This window comes from Oryctolagus cuniculus, chromosome 13 (assembly GCF_964237555.1).
Source record: "Oryctolagus cuniculus chromosome 13, mOryCun1.1, whole genome shotgun sequence".
Taxonomy (NCBI): Eukaryota; Metazoa; Chordata; class Mammalia; order Lagomorpha; family Leporidae; genus Oryctolagus; species Oryctolagus cuniculus.
In genome coordinates this window covers 14,397,819-14,423,356 of record NC_091444.1, presented here as the reverse complement: position 1 = coordinate 14,423,356, position 25,538 = coordinate 14,397,819, and the positions used below count along the sequence as shown (strand labels likewise).

At 44.7% G+C, this 25,538-nt stretch overlaps 1 protein-coding gene and 1 pseudogene across 2 annotated transcripts in view; both read right to left on the bottom strand.

The window, feature by feature from the left end:
* Positions 1-25,158, bottom strand: part of NEK7 (NIMA related kinase 7) — a 148,372-nt gene extending 123,214 nt beyond the window's left edge. For both annotated transcript variants that reach the window (XM_051821072.2, XM_070055072.1), the window contains exon 1: positions 25,023-25,158. The gene's annotated coding sequence lies outside the window, so the exon portion shown is untranslated. The remainder of the gene's footprint in view (positions 1-25,022) is intronic.
* LOC127483510 (ubiquitin-conjugating enzyme E2 variant 2 pseudogene) lies at positions 511-21,191 on the bottom strand (annotated as a pseudogene).
* Positions 25,159-25,538: the final 380 nt, after the last annotated feature.

Here is a 25,538-nt window from a genome sequence, read left to right as displayed (position 1 = left end):
TTTAGTGTTACTGCGGCTTCTTCCTGGCCACAAAAAGATTTCAGAAATCTGCACATGAACAAAATTTTCTCAATCCCTGTACAGCCACAGCTCAAGGCTAGGATTTCATGGACTATAAAAGCCATCCTCAAGACCACAGAAAAATTGTGTTTAGCTCAAAGTCCAACCACATCCTGGAGAGTTCAGAGCCAGCCTCAGGTCCCTTGATTTTCCTACACAAGCATATCTCTGTTGGGAGTCTTCCTTGTGTATCGTGCTCTATACCAAGGATAACCCTTCTGACCACGATAATCCTTAAGAAAGAACAGTATTGATTATATCCCTTTCTTGTCCAAGAATCTTTATAAATTCCCTGTCACTTAAGAGACCAAATTTAAATCATCTTAAGAATTCAAAACTTGCAGAATGAATAAAGCATACAAAAGGCCCATCCTGAAAAATGTCTACTTCAGTTTTTAAAATGTGTGACTATTTTACATTTTAAAAAATATTTTACATAAAGAAACAGACTTTTTTTCCTATAACCCACTTTAATCTAAAAATTGGTCAAGGATGTATTTCCAAATGTTTTCACTTGCAAATAGCTACACCGTTCAATGCCCATTAACTTACTTCTTATCCTCAAAGAGCTTACAATATAGCAGTTAGAAGAAATACAAACTTTTATGGTGTTACAATATTATGATATTAACCAAATTCCATGACAAATGATAATGCCACTATTTCAAAGGAAAAAGCAAAGGATAACCAGATATCAAGTTTCCTTATTGAACCACATGTGGCAATGAATCAATTCAATGTTTCCTAATAAACCATCTCTATATGCTGATAAACTTTCCTTGATCATGACTGATGATTTTTTAACTGTACCACTAGTTTCCATTTTATTATCGATTTGTGCATCTATACCCAAACTCTGCTCTTTAATACACCAGAATCCCATTAATTGTTAATCAGTATTCTATGAACAAAAAGAGAGAGGGAAGGGGGAGGAGAGAAAGAAGGTAGGTAACCATAGTCAAAAGAATCTGCAAAATACTAGGCTAAAAGTCAAGTCTTCCCTTTCAACACTGCTTAGTATCCTAATACGCTAAACGTGTATTGGATGGAAACCCGAAAAGAGTTGCCTATGTACCTTCTTCCAAACCCATGTAGCTGCAAAATCCCTCCACAGAATTTCTATTATTATGTTTGAAAAGTATCAGAATCTGTTGACCATAGGTTGGTCACTCTGATCAAAATGTTCTTCTGTGATCCAAATTTTGGCAGGTTTTAGTATTAAGAATACAGTAAATAAAGAGCACAAAGTAGAAGATTCCTATTCATTTTTTTAAGATTTATTCATTTATTTGAAAGGCAGAGTTACAGAGAGACAGAGAGAGAAGTGTTCCATATGCCAGTTCACTCCCCAGATGGCCGCTACAGCTGGTGCTACGCCAATCCAAAGCCAGGAACCAGGTGCTTCTTCCTGGTCTCCCACGTGGGTTCAGGGGCCCAAGCACTTGGGCCATCCTCCACTGCCTTCCTGGGCCACAGCAGAGAGCTGGACTGGAACAGAAGCAACCGGGACTAGAACCGGCACCCACATGGGATGCCAGCGCTGCAGGCAGAGGATTAACCAAGTGAGCCACGGTGCTGGCCCCTCATTTTATTTTAAAAAGTAAAACATTTAAAACCAGATCTAGAAGTCTGATTGTGAAAGCAACTCACATTACTTTCCTTCTCCACATATTAATCATTTCATTATTACAGCCTGAGTCAATTTTACAAGTCTTTTTCATATTTTGTGATATTCTTCATTGCATTCTACTTTGAGATTCATACTGCTGCTACTTTGACTTTGCTGCTTTGTTTTCCTTATAAATCTTGGCTACCTTTCTATGTTTAACCTTTCTTGGTCAGTTTGTTCTAAGAATGTACTTGGACAATAGTCAACTTGGTTAATGATTTTTTTATCTGAGTCATCTTTTAAAATGAAATTTAATATGCTATGTAAATCATTTTATTTACACTTGCCTTTTATATTATTATTTCTTGTTTCCTTCCTGTTTGTTCTTTTTATCTTTTGCCATGTGCACTATGTTTGCTTGCTCTGATCTTGTCTAGCTATTAAAAAACAAGCATGTATCTTCTTGCTAAAATTCTACTAACAAAGATTCCAAGTTGCTAACATCATCTTTTAATTATATTTTTACTCATGATCAATAAAATTGGAATCTACCTTCTACACACAACCCGGGTTAGCTCAAGACCTGACAGTGCCATCACTCTACTTGTCCTTTTCTCCTCATACTCCACTCTCAGTTCTCAGAGTAGAGCAGTATCTTTATAACCACAGCCTATCTTTTTAAGTGATTTTTGGTATTTTGTACTGTTTCCAGGCTTTGTAGCAATGGTTCAGTCTTGCTTCTACATTTATGTCAATGCTTATTCCCAGTGCTTTAAAAGCTATCCCTGTCCGAAATTCACTATTTTAATTCTTCTTCAATATCATATCTTAAAAGGGCTCAGATGCAACACACTTATCCCTTGAAAAATCAAAACACTTATTTGGCTGTATCCACAATTTTCAACCATTAGCCGTGTTCTCATCAAACCTCTGAAGAAGCCGCCGTTCGTTTCTTCTGGCATTTTAGGATACTAAGGAGAAAACTGATCTCTTCCAATGCCTTGGATGAAGATCCTAGTTCCAAGAACTTACTTTCATCCTTCACTGGAATGGAACTGTATGAGTACTTACTACTACTTAATCTATTATTTCTTGAAATAAGTCAAGCTAGCATTGTGAACCACTACTATAAGGAACATAAGGAAATTATTTTATCTACTTTTATCCTTTCTGCACAAAATGCATCTTTTGCTCTGGGATCAATAAGCAAGGCTGCTGATACTCTTGCTCAGGTTTCCTTTAATGGTAAGTCCCTTGATTATTTAAATCAATAATCATGCATTTTCAGCTGCCACATAACCATCTCCTACATACTAATCAAAACCTGTAGCTCCTGAATCTCATTTCAACTTTACTATCTCTTTCTGCATGACATACCTAACCCATTACACGTCTAAGATCCTAAACACTAAATGCACTCTACTCTGAATTCCCTTTCTCAGAGAACGGCACTTCCACCCGTCATCTCAAATAGTCCCTAGGTCATAAGATCCTTCCATCACTTAGCTCCACATAAGTGCTAACCTCTGTTACTTCCACCTCTTAGATATCTGCTTACCCCAGACCCTCACGATCACTGCTACTATTATAACCTACTAACTGGCTCTTCCTGGCTTCAGTAATATAATCCCGACCCTATACAGTCATTATATACATTCCATTTATACAGTGACACATCTAAAATTAAAATTTACATCATACTGCAGTGTAAAATCCTTGAATGATGAATGAAACACAATTTCCTTAGCCTCAATCCTTCCTTGCCAGTATCTTCCCCCATACAATTACTACTCTGGTCTGAATGAACCATTTATTCTTCCTCTAAATGCCAGGTTATTTCATACCTGTGTGCCTCTGACACAGGTTGTGTATCTTACTGCAATAGCTTTCCCAGCTAGTCAGCCCGGCTAACCTTGCACTTAGGCAGCCCTTTGAAAATTATTCATTAAGTACTTAAGTAATTCACAAAGTTCATGAAAATGGAATGAAAATATACACTGAATCTGTTGCAAAAAACTTTTGAAATTCATGCATAGTGTTTAATACACATTTCATAAACTTTTGTTCATGAAAATGGAATTAAAAGATACACTATTGTAAAAAAAGATTTGAAATTCCTTCATAGTATTTCACAACACACAGGTTTCATAAACTTCTTTCTGATGTTTGAGGCGCTAAAAGAGAGCTCCCATCCACGGTTCACTCTCTGAAGACCCACAATGGCCAGGACTAATTTAGACAGGAGCCAGGACCTCAATCTCCATCTCCCATGCGGGCTGCAGCAGCCCAATTATCTGAGTCATTACCATGCTTCCCAGGATCTGCATTCATCGGGATCTGGAGTCAGGAGCCAGAGCCGAGACTTGAACCAAGGACTCCAATGTGGGACGCCAGCATTCTAATCGGTAGGCTAAACATCTGCTCCCTGACCAACTTTCTGAAAAAAGTTCTGAAAATCATTTGTATGCATGGATTTCAAACTTTTGGGTGCCAAAATAAAAAATTTTAATTCTGTTTTTCACAAACATTTTGCAGTGCCCTCATATTTTAATGAATCTATTGTCTGTCAATCTAAGACCCCATCCATTAACTGTACACTAACTACTAGTTAAGGGCTGAATCTATTTACTCCTCATTTTTATACCTACAGTACACACTGAGATCCAATAAATACTTGTTGAATAATCATGCAAAGGGGGAGGGGGATATTATAAAGACTATAGACCTAACAGTCTAGAAACCTTAGCTTAAATTCACATGAGCACCTACTTGTGAGCAAGCAAAGACAAGGTATCCCTTCTATGTCTCAGTTCTCTTCCCTCTCTCCCAAGTGAGCAGTGGTTCATGTTCCAGCTCCTCCACTCCCCATCCATCTCCCAGCTTATGGCCCGGGAAGAACAATGAAAGGTGGCCAAGGTGCCTGGGCTCCTGCCACCCACGTGGGAGACTGGGATAAAGGTCCTGGCTCCTGGCTTCAGACTGGCTCAGTCCTGGCCACTGTGGCCATCTGGAGAGTGAATCAGCAGATGGAGGATTGTGTGTGTGTGTGTGTGTGTGTCTAACTCTTTCAATAATTAAATAAAATCTTAAAAAAAAAAAAGAAAAAAAGAAGAAGAAGAAGAAGAAGAAAGTTCATGATGGGTCCACAGCAGGTGATGACACAGTGAGGTCCCAATCCTTATCTCAGAAGCAACACAGGGCATTTTCTCCAGTGAAAGAATGGAAGAAAGAAGTATCAATATTTCCCAAGCACGTTGGGTGGTACAGAAATAACAGATACCATTTTTTCTTCTGCCATCTTTACAGAAGAATTTTCCTCTGAGGATGCGAAAGACAAGTGACTGCTACCAAACCCTTTTAAAGAAGCCTATCCAAACAACTTCTTTGAATACAAACAGTATTTGTTTAGGTTAACTGTGGGCATAGGATGCGGTTACAAGTTTCCCATGTGTCTACCATTTCATTCAGTTACTCACATAGAAACAACTAACACCAGGCAAAAGGAACATGTTCACTAAGCTAATCATGCCGCTGTAACACAAGGAAATCGAAGCAACGAAACTGGCATAATTTAAGGAGCTAAGATAAATAGGGCCATCCTCCACTGACTTCCCAGGCCACAGCAGAGAGCTGGATTGGAGCTGCTCCACTTCCGATCCAGCTCTGCTATGGCTTGGGAAAGCAGTAGAAGATGGTCCAAGTCCTTGGGTCCCTGACCCACATGGGAGACCCAGAAAAAGCTCCCGGCTCCTGGCTTCGGATTGGCACAGCTCTCACCATCGCAGCCAACTGGGAGTGAACCAGTGGATGAAAGACATCTCTTCCTCTCTCGCTCCCTCTGCCTCTCCTCTCTCTGTGTAACTCTGACTTTCAAATAAATATATCTTTAAAAAAAAAAAAAGTGGTTTCCTATTTTATCCTTTAAGAAAGGCCTATTCAGTGCTCATATTTATTCATTTGACAAATATTTTTGTACTCCTACTCTATTACACACACCACTCGATGCTTTGATTATTCCTGATCTTTCAAAATCTTTTTTACAATACACAATTAAGTACTTTTAAAAGCTTTTCAATCATTTACTTTTGCTGCTCCTAAAACCAGACATTGAAACTGAGGCCTTGGAGTAAGAAGTAAAGCAATGGCTTCTGATGCGTTCTCCAATGACCTTTTCCTATAGCCTTCCCCAGGCCCTGACTGCATTCTTAAGACCTGAGTTGGTCAGAACAAGAGCATGGACTTGATGAATAATTAGGTTAGTGGGACATAATCAGTGTTTAGCAAAACAAATCTAGCCTGTTATTTCACCTCTTCAAAAACTCACGGCTTCTCACTCCTCCTGCTTACCACCTCCTGACACACACAGGAATTGTGTCTAATTGTGTCTTTATGTTCATCCAGCTTTTTACCAAGAATAGACTTCCAAAGCAAATTAAGATGAAGAGAAAAAGAAACTTAAGTTGGGAAGGAAAAAAGCAAGAATATGAAAACCGCTGACTCACTGTTACACACGCTATCCTTGCTCCTAATAACAAGAGTTTTCAAATCCCTTATAAATAAATCATGTGTAAGTTTATGTTTTGGAATTTACCTTCTGAGAAAGGAAGTTCCAATGCTTATATTCTTCATTATAGCTCAGAATTGAACTATTCTTTGAACGGACTATGCAGCTGCTAAGCAAACTTTCTCACCAAACTCTGCCAAATTCTTCAGTCAGACCTGCACCATCCTGCAATCCCTCTCCTGTTCTTTGAAGCACAGACTACAGAGCCGTGCCAAACTGTGCGTGCGTGGCTTTGAACACGCACAAACATATAAAAGACAAATGTACTTTCCCTGGCACACTTGCCACATGAAACTATGATTTTTTGAAGATACTATCCAGAGAATAAGGATTACTTAGCAGTAGGAAAAACAAAATAAATATAATACTGAGGAAACTATCTAAAATGTTGTATCAGAGACATTGAATATAAAAGACTCTGACCAGTAAATTGAAAATCTAGTTAACAGTGACAACCAATTTGCAGACATTCAAAATGGAATTATATCATTGATATCCAGTGAGATTCTGTTTTAAGAAACCTGAATCTTATTCTTACTGAAGAATAATAAATGTTTTAAAGATGGCATCTAAAGAAGCTTTAAAAACAGATTTACTAAGAAAGGAAATGAGAGTATTTAAAGGTTCGCAAGAAAAATAACTTACATACGAGTACATAGGATTCCACAAATGTTCTGCACCAAAAATAAACTACCTTTAAATTCCATTTTCCTACAAACTTTTGAATTTCCCTCATATTATACTTAGACAGCAAACACAAGTTAACTTTTAGTTTTGCCCAAGATTCACTGAGTATTAATTTACCTTTCAGTGAGGCTGCCATTTTAAGTGGGCACAGATGGACAGGTCCTCAACATGCCCACCCCACCCCACCCCCCGTCCCAAGACACGCTGTGCCACATGCGCCACTACTCCTTCTCCAGCTGATTCCAGAGCACGGCTCCCGTCCAGACCTCTGCGCTGAGCTGAGCTCAGGATGCTGGGAAGTGCCTGCCTGCTAGGTAGTGCTCCTTGGACACCTCACAAGCAACCCAGGCACCACAGGAGAGACACACCCTCCCCCACCACACAAAGAAGCTGTTTATTCTTGGTTTGTGTTAGTAGATGTAGATGTAAGGGGAATTGAGGGAGCTGTTCTACACCCTGCTTCAACTGCAGGCCTCTGAATTCTGGGCTGATCTGGTCAACATTTCTTTGTTCTTCAGCACTAGGCACCATGGCAACTTCTGTGCCAAGACCAAACCTGCATTTCCTCATATTTCAAACTATTTAACCTCTCACTTTCTGAGGCTTTCTTGGACAATCTTAGCACCAGGATGGTACATAACAGCCAGCTGCAAATATACTTTTATGTAAAGATAAGAGATTTCCAAAACCATATGGGGACACTAAAGACTGCAAGGAGTCCACACTGCAAAAGAATTAGAAAACACTGCAACAGAAGGGGGCACTGCACCTCTTCATCCCTGGTGAAGACACCCCTGCTGTCAATGAGGCTGTGAACATCATAGCATAAATGAAATATCCTAATCATCTATAACGAAGTCTCTAATTTCTTTACTTCAGACCACTGCAGTCAAAAGCCACAGCCAGCCAAGGGTGCAGGGCAGGAAGAAAACACTGCTGAAACAGAAGATACACTATCCTCCACTCAGATCCTGCTGCCCCGCCAAAACATTGGGCTGACCTACCCTCTTGCCCTCCTCTTACCCAACTCATCAAGCCAGGATCTGTACACAGCTGATCTACCAGTGAGCAGCTGGGCATACACAAGTAACGGGGACAGTTAAGATGCCTCAAGTCAGTCTCATGGCAAGACATACAGAAACGTTCACAGTTTCAGGAAGCCTCACAGGCTGCTGCAAGAACTCACAGGAAAGTGTCAGGGGCTAAGCTGGCTGTCAGGGTCAGGTACGGTCTTACAGAGAAGAAAACCCAGGTGATTCTGCAAGGATATATGGGAACTCAGCAGGCAAACAAGAAAATCAATGCATGCACAAGCTAGGGGACTGCAAGTAGAGGGCCCTAAGACAACAGCATGGTGGCAGCAGTGGCCAGAGCTGAGGCTCAAATCAGAAAGTATTTTTAAGAAACTAAGAAGTAGGGCCTGTGCCATGGCACAGAAGGTTAATCCTCCACCTGTGGCACCGGCATCCTATATGGGTGCCTGTTCTGATCCCGGGCTGCTCCTCTTCCAATCCAATTCTCTGCTATGGCCTGGGAAAGCAGTAGAAGATGGCCCAAGTGCTTGAGCCCCTGCACCCACGTGGGAGACCTGGAAGAAGCTCCTGGCTCCTGGCTTCGGATCAATGCAGCTCCGGCCGTTGCAGCCATATGGGGAGTGAACCAACAGAAGGAAGACCTTTCTCTCTTTCTCTCCCTCTCACTGTAACTCTACCTCTCAAATAAATAAATAAAATCTTAAAAAAAAAAAAAAAAAAGAAAAAAAACTAAGAAGTCGGGCTGGCACTGTGGCACAGTAGGCTAAGCCTACACCTGGGCACCGGTTTGTGTCCTGGCTGCACCTCTTCCTATCCAGCTCTCTGCCTATGGCCTGGGAAAGCAGCGGAGGATGGCCCACATCCTTGGGACCCTGCACCCATGTGGTAGATCCAGATGAAGCTCCTGGCTCCTGGCTTCAGATTGGCTCAGCTCCAGCTGTTGTGGCCATTTAAGGAGTAAACCAGGAATAGAAGGCCTTTCTCTGTTTCTCCCTCTCTCTCTAACTCTTTTGAACAAATAAATCTTAAAAGAGAGAGAGAGAGAGAGAGAGAGAGAGAGAGGGAGGGAGAAACTAAGAGGTTAGAAATTATTCTGAAGAAAACAACTCAAGGAATTTGGGAATTTGAACAAGTGAAAAACAAACTACAGGCAGACAGAAGGCATTGACCCATTTCTTTAAAATAAATAAAAACATGAATAACTAAATACAACTATTTTTTTTGGACAGGCAGAGTTAGACAGTGAGAGAGAGAGAGAAAGGTCTTCCTTCTGTTGGTTCACCCCCCAAGTGGCCGCTACGGCTGGCATGCTGCACTGATCCAAAGCCAGGAGCCAGGTGCTGGACTGGAAGAGGAGCAACCGGGACAGAAGCCAGCGGCCCAACCAGGACTAGAACCCGGGGTACCGGCGCCACAGGCGGAGGATTAGCTTAGTGAGCCACAGCACCAGCCACTAAATGCAATTCTAAGCATGGGCGGGGGGGGGGGGGGGGTAAGAACACATTTAAGAGAGTTCTGTTTATGAGAGAGAAACATCCCTTCCTTGCTAATTGTTAAGTACATTGTAGTATCACTGACATGAATTTTCAAGTATGAACTTCATTCCTTCATACATCTCATAAACCAACAATATACTTTTTTTGAAGTGTATTTAAAGGTCTTCATCACAGTAATCTCTATTCTATGCTAATGCTAGGTCCTGACTTGACATTAACTAAAAAGCAAACAGATAACAAAGCACCATAACCTTCATCACTGTTACAATCAAAATTTGAAAACACAGAGGAGACATTCAATCATAGCCTGGTACTTAAGGCCTTTCTTAATGCAATCTCTGGAAACTTTTCTAGGTAATTTCCTGTGAACTTCTTTATTAATTCACAAATTTACATTGTATTTTTGATCCATTTGGTACAGGCCTTTTATAATCACTTTAAATTACTTTTTAAAAAAAATTACTTTTAAAATTACTTGAACATCATGATTATTACCTTAAAATTCTTTGCAATAAAATCATGAAAAGATACTAATTACAATATATCAATTTTGAAACAGGCCATGCTTTAACAACACCAACATATGATAGCCATATATTAAATGAAAGTTTTCTATCAATTCACAATGAATTATTCTTAAGAAGGAAATGTTTTCAAGTATTAGCTTACTTGTTTCCTTATTTCGCTCAGTACATTTTCTTAATAAGGGGACCGTTAAAACATCAAAATGAAATTAATATGGCAAATAGAAACTGATGATACAAAGGCTACTATTTCGTTATACAAAGTCAGACCACTTAACTTGAACTAGTAATAAGCTGGCCTCTAATGAATAAGAGGATATTTAGTGAACAGATGAGTAAATCACCTTCAAGTCAATGTCATCGATTGCTGGTCCTGTTTTAACTTCATGTCCTAATTTGGGAAACTCATTTCTCACTTTATTCCTTGTTGCCCAAGTCTTTCCCTTTCATCTGATTGACAAACTGCCCTCCGTCTTGATTCTACACCACTCCTGACTTGCACCATATTGTGTCCAACACACCCCCGTTTTCCTAGTCCTCATTCTCATCCCAGCCCTCTTAGAGCTCTTTGAGAACTTAGGATTCACGTTCTAAGGCCAACCGCTCCTAGATCGCTGCATGTCCTGACTGCGACCCCTGGAAGAGCAAGCCTTCACCTGTTTCACTCGGTGAGACCTCCCTCACCCACGCTCTCAGGCCTTGCAGGCACCCGTGCCAGCATTCATCCTAGACTTCCCCGACACTAACAGCTCAATGGTTCTGGATGTTCCCTCACTGCTAGCACCCGCCCAGACCTCCTGCCTGTAGAGAGTCTCTGGAAGCAGTCACGTGCCGTTCTCCAGTCGGCCAGTTCTGACAAGAAGTATGTCAGGCCCTGCAAGAAACACGAATGTGTAACAGGACATGATTCACTCCTTCCAGAAGCATATATTCCAGGAAGGAAGCTAAGACAAGGACAAATAACAGTGAGAGTCAATAAGTACTAAAGAAGATGAAAGAGAAGTTTATTTCTATCTTTTGTATAATATTTGAGTGAGGCCTTGAAGGATGAATATGAGTACAATAAATTGAGATGTGTTATGTCAGATTTGAAAAATGGGCATTAAAAATAGTGATAAGAGCATACAGAGCAGATATATATATAAATATCTATATTACATACAGATATATATATATAAATATATATATATAAAACCAGCACGTTGCTAGGTGTGACTAAAATACAGAGGAACATACCAATAATGAAGCTAGAAAGGTAGGTCAGGATCAGACAGAGCAGACGCTCCACATGCAGCACTAAAGACCAGTAAGCCGGCCGGCGCTGCAGCTCACTAGGCTAATCCTCCGCCTTGAGGCGCCGGCACACCAGGTTCTAGTCCCGGTCGGGGCGCCAGATTCTGTCCCGGTTGCCCCTCTTCCAGGCCAGCTCTCTGCTGTGGCCAGGGAGTGCAGTGGAGGATGGCCCAAGTGCTTGGGCCCTGCACCCCATGGGAAACCAGGAGAAGTACCTGGCTCCTGCCATCGGATCAGCGCGGTGCGCCAGCCTCAGCGCGCCAACCGCGGCGGCCATTGGAGGGTGAACCAACGGCAAAAGGAAGACCTTTCTCTCTGTCTCTCTCTCTCTCACTGTCCACTCTGCCTGTTAAAAAAATTAAATAAATAAATAAATAAATCTTTAAAAAAAAAAAAAAAAAGACCAGTAAGCCAGGCAATACAATACTTCATTTGGTCATCCCTTGACTCCCATCGTCTGCAACAAAAACTGAAGTTACTTTAAACACCATACAGCTGGCTTCGATAGGACATAAAATTCTCCAGACTCAAAGGGTGATTTAAGAATCCATCAGCAACAATCCAAAGTGCCTGATTCCAGGTGCTTTCTCATTGTGAAAACTTGGCATCAGCAGCAAAACTGGGAAGAACTTTTTTTTTCCCCAGGACACTTTCCACATTTTATTTACATTTTATGACTAACTTTAATCTCAAAACCACATACCCATACACCTATTTTCTTTTTTTGTTGACTTCAATTGAACTTAAATGCATGGTTTGTTAAACAAAGAATGTAAACAAATATTTACCATGTCTATTACATGTAACACACAGGAACAGCTTTTAACAGAAATTCATCAACCCCCCCAACATTTTTTTATTATAAATACAGGTATCAAAACAATCCTGAACATATTTTTATACTACTAGTAGTCAGCACCCACACCGCTGTAAAATTTAACACAATTTGTGACAATATTCATTGTACCTGCTACTTTAAACAATTTCAACTGCAGCTCTTTCACTAAGCAAGATGGATAAAGCATGCCATTTCTGTTTGTCCTTCTTGGGATTTTTACTTTTCAGAAACACATGTTTCCACTGCCATCTCACACGTCTTGCCACTCTTGCGTCTTGTAAACCTGAATCCTACTTGGAGCACTTCAGGTTTATGTTTAAATGACAGTGCCTCAACAAAAGAAAGAAAAATTGTGCTGCATTTTTCCTCTCATTACCTGAAAACATAATGGGTGTACATATATTAAATATATTACAAATGTCCGGGTCACATATACCAGCTGGAATTCTTTACTGAATGTGTGGGTATTCTGCATTGTGATATTTAATCAAGACATTAATATGAGTAGAAGGTTGTTGATTTAAGACAAGTTTGAGATCCATTAAAATTAATTGTTGTATGTTTGTCCTTCTGGTGGCTGTGGAAGCTTCATATTTTCTTTGGACATCATTAGACGTCTTAGATCTTGAAGTACAACTTTAACGCTATATGAATTTTGCCATTTTGCTAATACTGCTTTGCTCCGTGCATCCACCATTCCACTGGAATTATTTATCCCATTTATATTATTTTTTGTTACAAATCTAACTGATGGAGGAGCTTCTGGGTATTTAGGTCCACATTCTACTTTCAGGCTATATTCTGTTCTCATAATGTGTCCTTGGTGGCCCAATAATCATGCCTGTCCACCTTGTAAGTGTCATACTTCATCATCTTCAAGGCCCCAGCTAACCGTACCATCGCCTACTCCTTTTTGTCCTTCTTCAAGTTCTTCCAACAAGAGAAAATTACGAGGAACTTTAACTCCTGTGGAGACCGCCATCTTCTCTCAGAACTTCTTTTAGCCACCTGTTGACTGACGATCTATCTTCCTTCCATGATCAACCAACAAAAATGAAAAGGTTGTTGAGCCGTAGTCATATCTAGAATTAATTAATAATCAAACACTGCAAACAATGTAGATTTTAAAAACCTAACACATACATCTAGGTGACATGTATGTACCACCTTGGCTGTAATCTGCAAATTAAGCACACTAACCAACTATGCAACCTATGCACTTACATAGGTTACAATCTTCAGAAATCTTAGAATAACCTCTTCAATCAAGTAAGCATTACACAAAGTCACTTCTCTGTCTTCCTCTCCTATTTTCTGCATCTCCCTCTGCTTTTTAAAGGTTTCTTTTCTTCCTCCAACTTTAAACTGACCATTAAATCTCTCTATTCACTCGTGAAATGGCCACTGCTGTCTACATGTTTCTCACTCCTCCTTTGGTTCCTTCCTTAACTGCAATCATTTCTGCTCACTTTCAGCTACCTGCCAGCAGTCCCCAAATTTCTCCTTCTCTGTGCTGTGAACGGTGGGACCAAACAGGAAAATGAGAAAAATGGAGGAACAAAAGAGAAAAGAGTGATCATGAAGAGAATATAATCCTGCAATTGTCCATCTTTCAGCTGTGGCCAGCCCCGCGCAGAGATCAGAAGTCCATAGTCTGCCTTTAGGAAGGTTTGGCTGCCAAGTGCAGAGAAGGCTCATCTCGATTTGAAGCTGACTGTAACGCCAAAGCTGTGCAGTCAACTGGATCATCTTACTAGCATTCTCAAAATACTTACTCAAACACCCCCACAGAGTTCACAAATTAGAAAATGTGGAAATGCTGACATTCTGAAGATGAAAACTTAGACAGGAACACAAAAAGAGTAGAAATGGTAGCACTGCCGGTCAGGGGCCAGGCTGGAGCAGAAGTCTCAATGTTTCCTAACTGACCATGGCCAGTGCAACATACAGACCCAGCTTCTTCCATCATCTGAACCATTCATCACACTACCAATGCTTGCCCGTGGCCAGACACTCCACTCTTAAACCCAGTTCCACAGATGTTAATTGAGCTTATATTAAATTTAAAAATGGAATTTGAAAAGATATGAGCCTGAAGATGAGCCTGACCTCATCCAGAATTTCAGAACACCTTAACATCAAGTTGCCTCCTCTTATATCAAATTAAGAGGGGGAGGTGGCAAAGTGTCACTGACAAAAGGGATTTGTACTGTTTATAAGCCTCAAATTGCTTTGGGAGAAAAGGGGGTGGGGGAAGACAGTGAGGGGAATCACTGACAGAAAGGAAATTTTAAGTTACCAAACAGACACTCTTCAACAAAGTGCCTCACTGAATGGGCAAACGATACTACTGACAAGGAAGGAAGTCAGAAGGGGTTCACGTCCCAGCTACTTGTTATCAAAGTCCCAAATGGAAATAAGATAGTCATGGAAAAAGGAACAGGTTACTCATCACAGTGTTCTTGATCACTTTCCAGCATGACCAGATACACAAGGCAGAAACGCCTGGTGTGGCCACGCCATGGAACAAAGAGAACAGCAGGTAGGTCTCAGGCAGTGGGAACTGGAGGCAAAAACTCTGTGGCCAGGAAAGGGGCTTTTGCCCTTTCTGCAGAAAACAAACCACCCCAGAGGTAAGGGAAGTGGTAAGCTTTAACACCCAGTTATACAAATGCCAAAAATGGTGAAAACAGCACACTGCAGAGGCAGTACCCAAAGATGGGGGGAGCTGGTTGGGAAGAACTAAAATTACCACTTAAGTGCACTATTTTCTTTCACTTTGCTTAAAGTAAAATTTTCTCTCCTTTTATTACTCAATTGTTATTTATAAAATACTTACATTCTTTAATAATTATATATGATTTCATAGCATCTTCCGTTTTCCTAGCTGAGATACTGGTTCCATGTTACTTTAAGAGTCTGACTACTAGGTGGTGCTACTCCAAAGGGCTACACATCCCCAACCGGATGATGTCAGCAGCAGGAAAGGAAACCAGAAGACAAAGATCCTGTGGTATTTCTTGGTGTGGCCTGAGGAACACCTGCATTAGAATCAACTGCACTGCCTACTTAAATGCAGGTTCCCAGCACAGAACAAGGGCTTTCCAAATCTGCATATAAAATTCATATCTGGGGGTTAGGGCGCAGGCATTTGACACTGGAGGTTAAAACACTGCTTGGGACATCAACCTGGGAGTGCTGAGGCTTGAGGCCCAGCTCCACTTAAATGTGCACCCTGGGAGGCAGCAGGCAATGAATGGCTCAAGTAGTTGCATCCCTGACACCCACATGGGAGACCTGGATGGAGTTCGTGGTTCCTGGTTTCTACTTGGTCCAGCCCTGGCTGTTGCAGGCATTTGAGGAGTGATTCACAGATGGAGATTTCTTCTGTCTTTCTGCCTTTCTAATAATAAGCAAAACTAAAACTAAAACTAAAAGTCATCAGGGACACTTGTTAGAAAAAGCCAATGCTCACGCATATCACGTCAGAACCTCTGATGCATGCAGCAGGTATGCTAAGGACCACAATCTGAGAATACAGAAATAGGACAAATGCTTTGAAAATACAGCCAATCTTAGTGATGGTGAAAAAGTCACTAATATCTTCTTCAACAGCCACACAATTTTGTTGCAATCCTTTTCACTATATAGATATAACTAGATCAAGGAATCATGAAATAAATCCTTTAGGACTGATTTGATTGATTTCTAATCATTCTACTTGGCAAGACAGGATTGTCATTGAAACAGGTAGCAAATATGCAGAGACTTCAAAAACTTCATGGAAAACGGAATTAAAACATAAGTTTATTTTGGTCTGAAAAAAATATTTGAATCCCCATGAATAGCTTTTTTTTTCCAACCATATGCATTTTCCAAAGACTTCTTAGATAATTAATGAACCAGAGCAATTTCTAAAAGAGAAGCACAGCCACAGAGATTAAGGAAACTGAGCTACTTAGGATCTTTCAATCACAGCAAGAAGAGAAGAAATTAGAGGGAGAACCTGACCAATGGGTCACCAAACATTCTAAGCATACGGGAAAAAGCGGAACATGTAAGTTATTTTCAATTTACTAAAATGGCAGGCAAAACCAAAGCTTGGTTCTGATGAGTCAAAGTCTCTAACATAATGAAACATGTTTTTACCACAGACATTGCTGGAACTCCCAAGAACTTGTTGGCCTTTACTATCCTATCTATTGGCTCTCATGCAAGGGCTCTTGCCTGCTCTCCATCTTGGTAATTTTTTCTTGTCTAATCTACTTCAAAGCAAGCATATAAATTGCCTTAATGCTCCTCATCTTCAAGACAACAGAAATACTTCACCAAAGCACAAGCAGGCACTTGTGAGATGCTGATTTGATGAGGTGATCACAATGCCATCACCTTATCAGCAAATCCTCACTGAACACTTACCATGAACAAAGTTAATTCAGGAGAACCGAAAAGAATGCTGCACCTGCTGTCAACAACTTTAGGATACAGGAAACCTAGCGGAAAGTGGGTGAATCAGTCTATATTACCTGAATCTCAGTTTATTCTCACAGCAGATGAAAAGACCAGTTAAGACAATCTCAAGTTTCCTTCCAGATCACTAAGTATTTGACTTAGTGAAGTATGTACCTAAGGTCTCCTGAGGGAAACCACAGGACAATAAAGGTAAATAAAAAACTTAATTTTGTAACAGCTCTTTCATTGGAGCAATAGAATATTAACTGCATATTAAATAAGGGTACTTCAAGAAGTTCATGGAAAATGAAGCTAAAAGTTATGTTTATTTGGGAGCAAAAAATTTTGAGATCCATGCATCCTGTTTTCATAATCTGTATTTTTCCATAAACCTTATGAAAACCTCACATATTTATATGTACATGATGGTTTGGGTGTCTCTCTCTCTCATACACAATCCCTGCACAACCTTGAAATTTGCTGTTAAGACCAAAAACACATTTGAAAATCTTTTGTATGGTAAAGAATCTGAACAGCAAAGCATAGACTTTGCTTGTCACATTTTAAGTGTAAGAATGATAGGAGGTAAAGATGAGGTCATTAGGGTGACCTTGTAAGAGAAGAGACACAACACACACAGGAAGAAGGCTGTGCCAAAGAGATACAAGGTAAGAAAGGCAAGAACTGCCACCAATATGAGAAGCTAAGAGAGGGCTATGATGTGTGTTCTCCCTGGCCTGCAGAGACAACAGGCACTGTGAATACCTTGCTTTCTGACTTGCGGCCTTCAGAACTACAGGAGAATAAATTTCTGTTGTTTAAAGCCGGCCAACAACCCTAGGAAACTAGATGCTAAGAGCCAGAGCCCAGAGCATGCATTTTCTGGACCAAAACCATCAGGGTATAATGCTGGGCCCCCAAGTAGCGGCATCTTCTTTACTAGAGCTATGTCCTCATCACTGCGCAGCTTCACGGTCACAAACTTGAGGTTCTCTGATCACAGGACAGGAAGCACCTTCTTGGTAGCCTGGTATAGGGAAACTGCTGAAAGGCTGAACACCCTCAGAACTATCAAATTCTATTAAATACCATGTAATAAATTTCTTCCTACTTAAAACAGGAGCAACTAGAAGAGTAAATGGGAGAATTATGTAATAAAAGACAAGCTTTATCAAAAGCTGGTATTTCAAAGAGTCATGAAACATCAAAGTGAAGTTGGAAATAATAAGCCATTCAAAAATCAAAATATTTATCAACTTGAGCAGGGCATTTGGCCTAGCAGTTAAGGTGCCAGTTAAATTGGCTGCACTTCACATTGGAATACCTGGGTCCAAAACCCAGCTCCAGCTCCTGACCTCCAGCTTCCTGCTAACCCAGCCGCTGGGAGGCAGTGGTAACAGCTCAAGAAACTGTGCACCCAGGGAGGCACCTGGACTGAGTTCCTGGTTCCCAGCTTGGTGTGGATTTTGGGGGAGTAGCCCAGAAGATAAGAACTCTCTGTGTCTATCTCTAGGCCTTTCAAAATATAATAAAAGTTTCATTAAAGGTAAAAAGCACATTAAAATTTTATTTTAGATGTATTTTCAAAATGTAAATAAATGTCAGTTCTCAACAGATACAACACATATTCTAACACGTTCTAACTCCTAAGACCAAAGAAAATAAAGCAAGTGAATTTGTAGGTTGCCATGAGAAGTGAAAATAGATTTCATTCCATAAAACCAATCCACCAAAAGGCATTTTTCTTGCATAATATCTTTCAATGTATGTGTATTTGTTTGCTAACAAACCACGCCTAGAAGTAAACTGCTTGGAACCGGACATGCTGTTTGCCTACATTACGTCACCCATTGGCCAGTTCTAGGTGTCTTTATGGCAGCATGCATGTTTATCGTATTCCTTTACTATAGGGCCCATCAGTTAAATACAAAGGCACATAAGATTTGGATTTTCGTACATTTTTAGAAGCATATAAATTTTTTATAAGCATATGTAATTCGATTTTTCCAATTCTTGATATAATAGAGGATATGTGGCTTTGTTATAGTAACAACCAAATAAAAGTAAAAAAAATCACAAAAATATATGTAGGTAAATACAAGAATATAGGGGAAATATTTCAACAATGAAATAAATCAGAATTGTCACCATACTAGAAATGAGATTTTAAATTCTGTCCTTTTCGAATCTTTCTGAAATGTCCATGATGCTTCCAGAATAGAACCCCTGGCCTCATGTGGATTTTCCCCCAAGGAACTAAGGACTGCTGCTCTGCCTGCTCCCTCCCCAGAGAAAAGCATGTAATAGTGACTCAATGTGGGAATCATCACATTATGAATACAGAAATAATAGGGCAAAGGGAAGGTAATTCCAACACAGAAACAGGCAGGGCAGGAGAACTGGGAAGCAGCCTGTTCAGACGAAAGAGGGCCCGAGCAGAGTAGGTGAGGAGGCTCGTCATGGAAGAGACTGGTAACAGGAGCACACTTGCCACCCAGGCTGTCCTAAAAAGAGGCAAAATGAAACTATCACTGGGCCTACTACCATGCATTTCCAAAGACATCTTCATTTACTCCTCAAAGCAACTTTTATGAACTGAGAAAACTATCATCTAAACAAGTTAAATAACTCCACCAAGGTCATAACACAGGAAACAAACCTGGGGCTTGGTGCCTAGCTGGTCTTCTCCACACCATGGTAAACACAGAAGTGATAATGGACGGGCAGCAGGGTCAGATAGAGAGAAGAGGCTGCTTGCAGTGGTGGGAACCAGCCAGGAAACTCTGAATATCCCGGGTTCCACCTGGCCTCCCTGAGGGCTAAGGGGTCAAAATTCCAGCACATCCAAAACCCACTCCTGGCTAAGGCTGAGAAATTCTCCTGTGTAACTCAAAGCTGTTGCATTTTCCATTCCACTCTACCGCTTCTCAGTAGCTGCACCAGGTCAGCTTACAGCTAATTCTTAGAGCAAGGCCAGGAGGTACCTCTCCCCCCAGGCCACACACACCTGGACTATGGGCTCTCCTCCAAAGCACAGGCCTTTTCCGGTATTTTTCTAACAAGTTTTTACTGGACAAAAGTCTTTTATGAAAAACTAAGTCAATTTTTCTCAAAAAAGAAAAAAATCTGCCCACCCTGTTGCTCGTACCAGAACTTCCCTCTAAAGGCAACAAAGGAGTCACAGCATGAGACTTAAGATGAAAACTACTAAACACATGAAAATTCTTTCACATCAAGTGTTGTTAGCTAATCAAGTACGAGAAATGACTGTCTTGGGTTGGCAGTGACATATTCCTTCCGAATCCCGAAGGGTGTGCGACTGCCCCCCGCCCCGCCCCAGAGGCAGAGAACGGGGGAGAAACCTGAAGAGGTAGTTACACCTGACAGAGGCTGCTGTGTTCATGAACTCTCTGAAATGAAACACGGAATTAGGGGGTGCATAGCCAGATATTATTCTGAGGGAATCTGAGATCAACAAATTGTCCCAAAGGCCCAAGGACAAAAAGTTCTAAAACACTGCCCCATCAACCCAAACACCAATAGCCTAGAATCCTGTTTAGACAATCATAGGTCTTCCCTTCGAGAGCTGGGGGCACCTGCCAGCCCGCTGTAACAATAATGTGTTACTGAGCCGGCGCCGCGGCTCACTAGGCTAATCCTCCGCCTGCAGCGCCGGCACACCGGGTTCTAGTCCCGGTCGGGGCGCCGGATTCTGTCCCGGTTGCCCCTCTTCCAGGCCAGCTCTCTGCTGTGGCCAGGGAGTGCAGTGGAGGATGGCCCAAGTGCTTGGGCCCTGCATCCCATGGGAGACCAGGAGAAGCACCTGGCTCCTGGCTTCGGATCAGCGAGGTGCGCCGGCCGCGGCGGCCATTGGAGGGTGAACCAACGGCAAAAGGAAGACCTTTCTCTCTGTCTCTCTCTCTCTCACTGTCCACTCTGTCAAAAAAAAAACAAAAAACAAAAAACAAAAAAAAAAAAAAACACTAATATGTTACTGGCACACAGCCCTGCTCACTTATTCAGGTACTGTCTTTGGCTACAGTGGCAGCAGTTGCACCGAGACCATATGACTCCCCAAAGCAGAAACTGCCTAGCCCTTTAAAGAATGAGTTTGTGAATGCTTGTTCTAAACCAAAAGCAGCCCGTAACTACCGCCAACCTAGAAGGGCCCATTTTCATTAAGCAGCTGAAAACATGTATTTCTAAATCTTTACAGACCCCTTTAAAAATTTTTGTTCATTTGGCTTAATACTTTGGATAGCTATTATTATAAACAGCTTCCTCTATAAGCTCATTAGATGAATAGTACGACAGAGCTGTTATTTTGACAAAGGGTAAAAAAGAAGTTATCCTGCTCCAAAAAATTAAAGAATGCTTCATTCATAACCACATGTCCTCATTCCTTTCCACTAAAAACTATGAAATAGTCTGTTTTCTGCAGAATGAAAAAAAAATTGTAATAATGTGTAACATATAGGGATAATCGAATAATTATGCAAAAAATCAGCAGTGTAAAAATTTATAACCTTGCCAGCGCCACAGCTCACTAGGCTAATCCTCCGCCTTGCGGCGCCGGCACACCGGGTTCTAGTCCCGGTCGGGGCGCCGGATTCTGTCCCGGTTGCCCCTCTTCCAGGCCAGCTCTCTGCTGTGACCAGGGAGTGCAGTGGAGGATGGCCCAAGTGCTTGGGCCCTGCACCCCACAGGAGACCAGGAGAAGCACCTGGCTCCTGCCATCGGATCAGCGCGGTGCACCGGTCGCAGCACGCTGGCCACGGTGGCCATTGGAGGGTGAACCAACGGCAAAGGAAGACCTTTCTCTCTGTCTCTCTCTCTCACTATCCACTCTGCCTGTCCAAAAAAAAAAAAAAAAATTATAACCCTGACATTTAATAGCATTAATTTAAAATTCCTGAACTACCATCATATCTTATAATGGCATCTTTTTGATTGCAAGTGCAAAGAAACACTTCTTTTTTAAAATTTAAAGTATTCAAATTTCATCTATCTCCTATATAGAAGGAGGAACAATGATACTTCCCAACCCCACCCTCCCTTCTTCTTCCTCTCTCTCCTATTCCCACTCTTAATTTTTAGAAAGATCTATTTTCAGTTAACTTTATGCTCATAAGATTAACCCTACACTAAGAGTTCATCAAATAGTATGAAGAAAAAAACACTGTTCCTCTAGCCTCCAGACAAGGGCTGTAAACAATCATCCAATTTCAAAATGTCAATTTTATTCCTACAGATTACCTTTTAGGTAATCTATTAGTTACCTCAGATCAGGGGAAATATATTATCTCTGTCTTCTTGGGACCGGCTTATTTCACTAAGTATAACAAGAAACACTTTTTTTTATTTGACAGGTAGAGTTAGATAGTGAGAGGGAGAGGGAGAGAAAGGTCTTCCTTCCATTGGTTCACCCCCCAAATGGCCGCTACGGCCGCGACTTCCCCGATCCGAATCCAGGAGCCAGGTGTTTCCTCCGGGTGTAGGGCTCAAGGACCTGGGCCATCCTGCACTGCCTTCCCGGGCCACAGCAGAGAGCTGGACTGACAGAGGAGCAACTGGGACTAGAACCCGGCACCCATATGGGATGCCAGCACCACAGGCGGAGGATTAACCAAGTGAGCCAGGGTGCGGGCCCCAACACTTCTCAACATGTTTTGCTAAACACAGAGAAATGCTGATAAAAAAAATCGCCAATAAATTCAGGGAAAACAATAACCATACACACAATTTCCACAATACTCTCAAGAGCTACTTTAAGTTTGCTTCCGTGTTTTATAAATGATGCACTGAAATACCTATCCACACAACTCTCTAACAAACATCTGTAGGGTCAAGTACTTTAATTTGGATGAAACTCGGAATGGGGAGAAAGTGCTGCAGTTGCACTGCACATTTTTTAAATACCAAAGCCTATCATTAAAAAAAAAAAAAAAAAAAAAAAAAAAAAAAAAAAAAAACACCCAAACCTGAAAGGAATTTTGGAGTGTATTAGCTACTTAAGCCAACTTTTTCCAAAACTGCATGAAGCAACTTTCTCTCCAGATGCCCCGAGTGAGGGCTACATTCACAATTCTGTGGAGACACGCTTCCGAACTTCAGGCAATTCCTAGAAAACAGTGCTTGGTTCTAGAAAAGCTGTAAAAGGCTCTCATATCTGCTACCACACGTTTAGTGAAGCAGGAGAAGCCTGCATCTCAGTAAGCGCACTGGACAGCTGAGAAGACCAGAACCCCTAACCGTGTGGCCCCGCGGAGCTGCGGGGCGCCCACTGCGCCCAGGAGCTGGCCGCCGTCCTCACGGCCCGCGCGGCGGCTCTGGACCAGCAAAGGGCAGGCTGAGCTCTGCTGCCTCCGGAACCCGCAGGCCCCCTCCCCGGTCGCGGCCACCGCATCCTCGGGGTCGGCGCAGTTTCCCTGGGCTGCAAACGAACTCCTGAAACTGTGCAGCCAGGGAAACGCGTGCCGGGGGTGCTGCGGGTACCATCTGGACACAGAAACCCGCCTCGCAGCTCAGAGCACAAAACGGCTGGGAAACAGACTTCGCTTCGTAAAGCACGGTTTTTAACAGGGGACCGACGCCCAAGAAGTCGTGAAGACGCCCAACGCTGCGGATTCGGACATTCCCGGGTTTTGGCTTCAGGGAATCAAGCAGATCCGGCGTGGGCGTGCGGACCGGCTCCGCTGCCTATCGACTGAGAAGTCTCAGTCCGAGCGGTGGTGTGCAGCTGGACCACGACGAGAGAGGCAGGCCCCTCCATGTCCACGTCCCGTGCACACCCCTCTAGGGTCAGCCTCCGCCCGCATCCTCGGGGCCGTAACTGGCGCTCCCCGCGCCCCGCGCCGGGACAGGAAGTACCGCCCTCCCGCGCCGGGGGCCGCGGTGTCCTCGGCGCGCATTGGCCGCGGCGGCCGTCAATCGTCCGGAGGGCGGGGCCTCGCGCCGGGGAGCGGAATCTCCGGCCCGCACGCCGGGGAGGGTCCCGCGGGGCTCTCCACCTCTTGGCGGCCGAAAGCGACCCAGCAGGTTCCGGGGCCGCGGCGTCCCGGCCCTCCTGCACCCTCCCCGCACGCCGGCTACCCTTTCACTCCGCCGTCTCTCCCCTACCCCGGCCAGCACCAAATAGAGGATGCTGCGGTTTCAGGAGTGAAGCAAGCTGCGGACCGGACCTCCCCGGGGCGGGCGGGGGAGCCTCCGCGAGCCCTCCCCAGGGCTCCGGCCTTCGCCAAGCGCTGCAGCCCGGGATCTCGGGTCCAGCCAGCCAGAGCCGCCACGGAGCATCGCCCGTTCGGCTAGCCACCGCTTTCCGGGGTTTGCCCGTGGGTCCCAAACACGTCAACTTTTTAAGTGCAAGCGCCGCGCCGTTCTCGGACCGTAACATGCCCGCAGTAGCCTGGGGTCCCGACGAGCACAGATCCGCGCCACGCACACCCCGAACTCGACTCCGCGATGCATCCCCCTGACAAGACACAGCGCGGCCGCCCGCGGGGGCTGTGTGCGCGCCGGGGCACAGCCAGCCCCTCGGGGCATGACGGCCATCGCGGCGCGCCCCGGACGCTCTACGAAGGCGGGCACCCCGAAGACCGGTCGCCGAACCACTGTCCTCCGGGTTCTCGCCCCAGCCAAGGGCAGACGCACAGACCCGCGCGCCGTGAGTAAGTGCAGGTCTCGTGTTGGGGCGAGGGCGCGAGCCGCCCGCCGAGGCCTACGGCGCACAGCACGGAGAGGCTGCCAGGGCGCCCTGCATCTGTCTACCGCAGCTTCCTCTCGGCTGCGCGCCCTTCGGGGGCCACGTGGGCGTCTCGGTCTCCCACTTCTCCCTCAGGTTCCCCTCCGTCTCTCGGACTTTGTCTTCAACTTCCACCCCCAACACCATTCAATCGCCCCGTCTCCTACATCTTCCAACCCCGGGTCTCGCCGAGGCTCCTTCCCCCAGCAACTCTGTCACCCGCTCCGCCACTCCTCAAGTCCCGTCCGAGCCGCCCGCGGCCGCCCCGCTCCCATCACCACCCTCCCTCAGCGAACTTCATTTTCTAAGCAGCCCGGCCGCGGCCGAATCCTGACAGATAGCGCGAGCCAATCCGCGAGCGAGAAATACGTGGCGCGGCCAATCGGCGGCCGCCGTGGAGGCGGGACTTCGCCCAAGTTCCTCCGGTCCCCAAACCGGAGACCTGTTGCCGCCGCCGCCGCCGCCGCCGGGGCCGCGGAGTTTCTTAGTTACCGCGGCGGCCTGCAGCAGCCGCCACGGCCGCTGCCCGGCAAGGCGTTCCGGCCACCCGCTGCCCACCGAAGGACCGAAACCCCCTCCCGACCCCGGCGCGGCGGCCCCGCCCCACCTCCCCCGGCCGAGGGTTCCCGAGGCCGCCCCGCGCGGCGCCGACCTCCCCCTGCCCGCGGGCTCCCGCGGGCCGCCCCGCCGGGCCCGGGCACGCGAGACGCCGACAGCGACTCACCAGGAAGTTGGGAGGTTTTGGTTCTCCCGTCCGCGAGGCACCCGGGGCGGGCGGGCGGCTCGGCCAGGCGCCGCCGCGCAGGGGCCCACTGGGCCGGGGGCTGTGGCTGCGAGGCCCCGAACCGATCGGCCACCTCCCGCCACGCCGCCCCGGCGGACGCTGCCGGCGCCGGCACCCACGCTGCGCACGGCGAGGCGCGTCCCGAGCGCGAGGCTAGCGGCGGCCCATCCTCGCGCGACTCCCGCTGCTCCGCCGCCGCCGCCGCTGCTGTCAGGAGTGTAAACATCCCGGCATCCCCGAGGAGAGGGGCGGGGCGGCCGCCGGCCCCTCCCCGCCCGCGCCCCGCGCCCCGCGCCCCGCGCCCCGCGCCCCGCGCCCCGCGCCCCGCGCCCCGCGCCCCGCGCCCCGCGCCCCGCGCCCCGCGCCCCGCGCCCCGCGCCCCGCGCCCCGCGCCCCGCGCCCCGCGCCGGCCGCCTGGGGCGGGTGGGACCCGGGCCCCCGCGCCCCTCCAGGCCC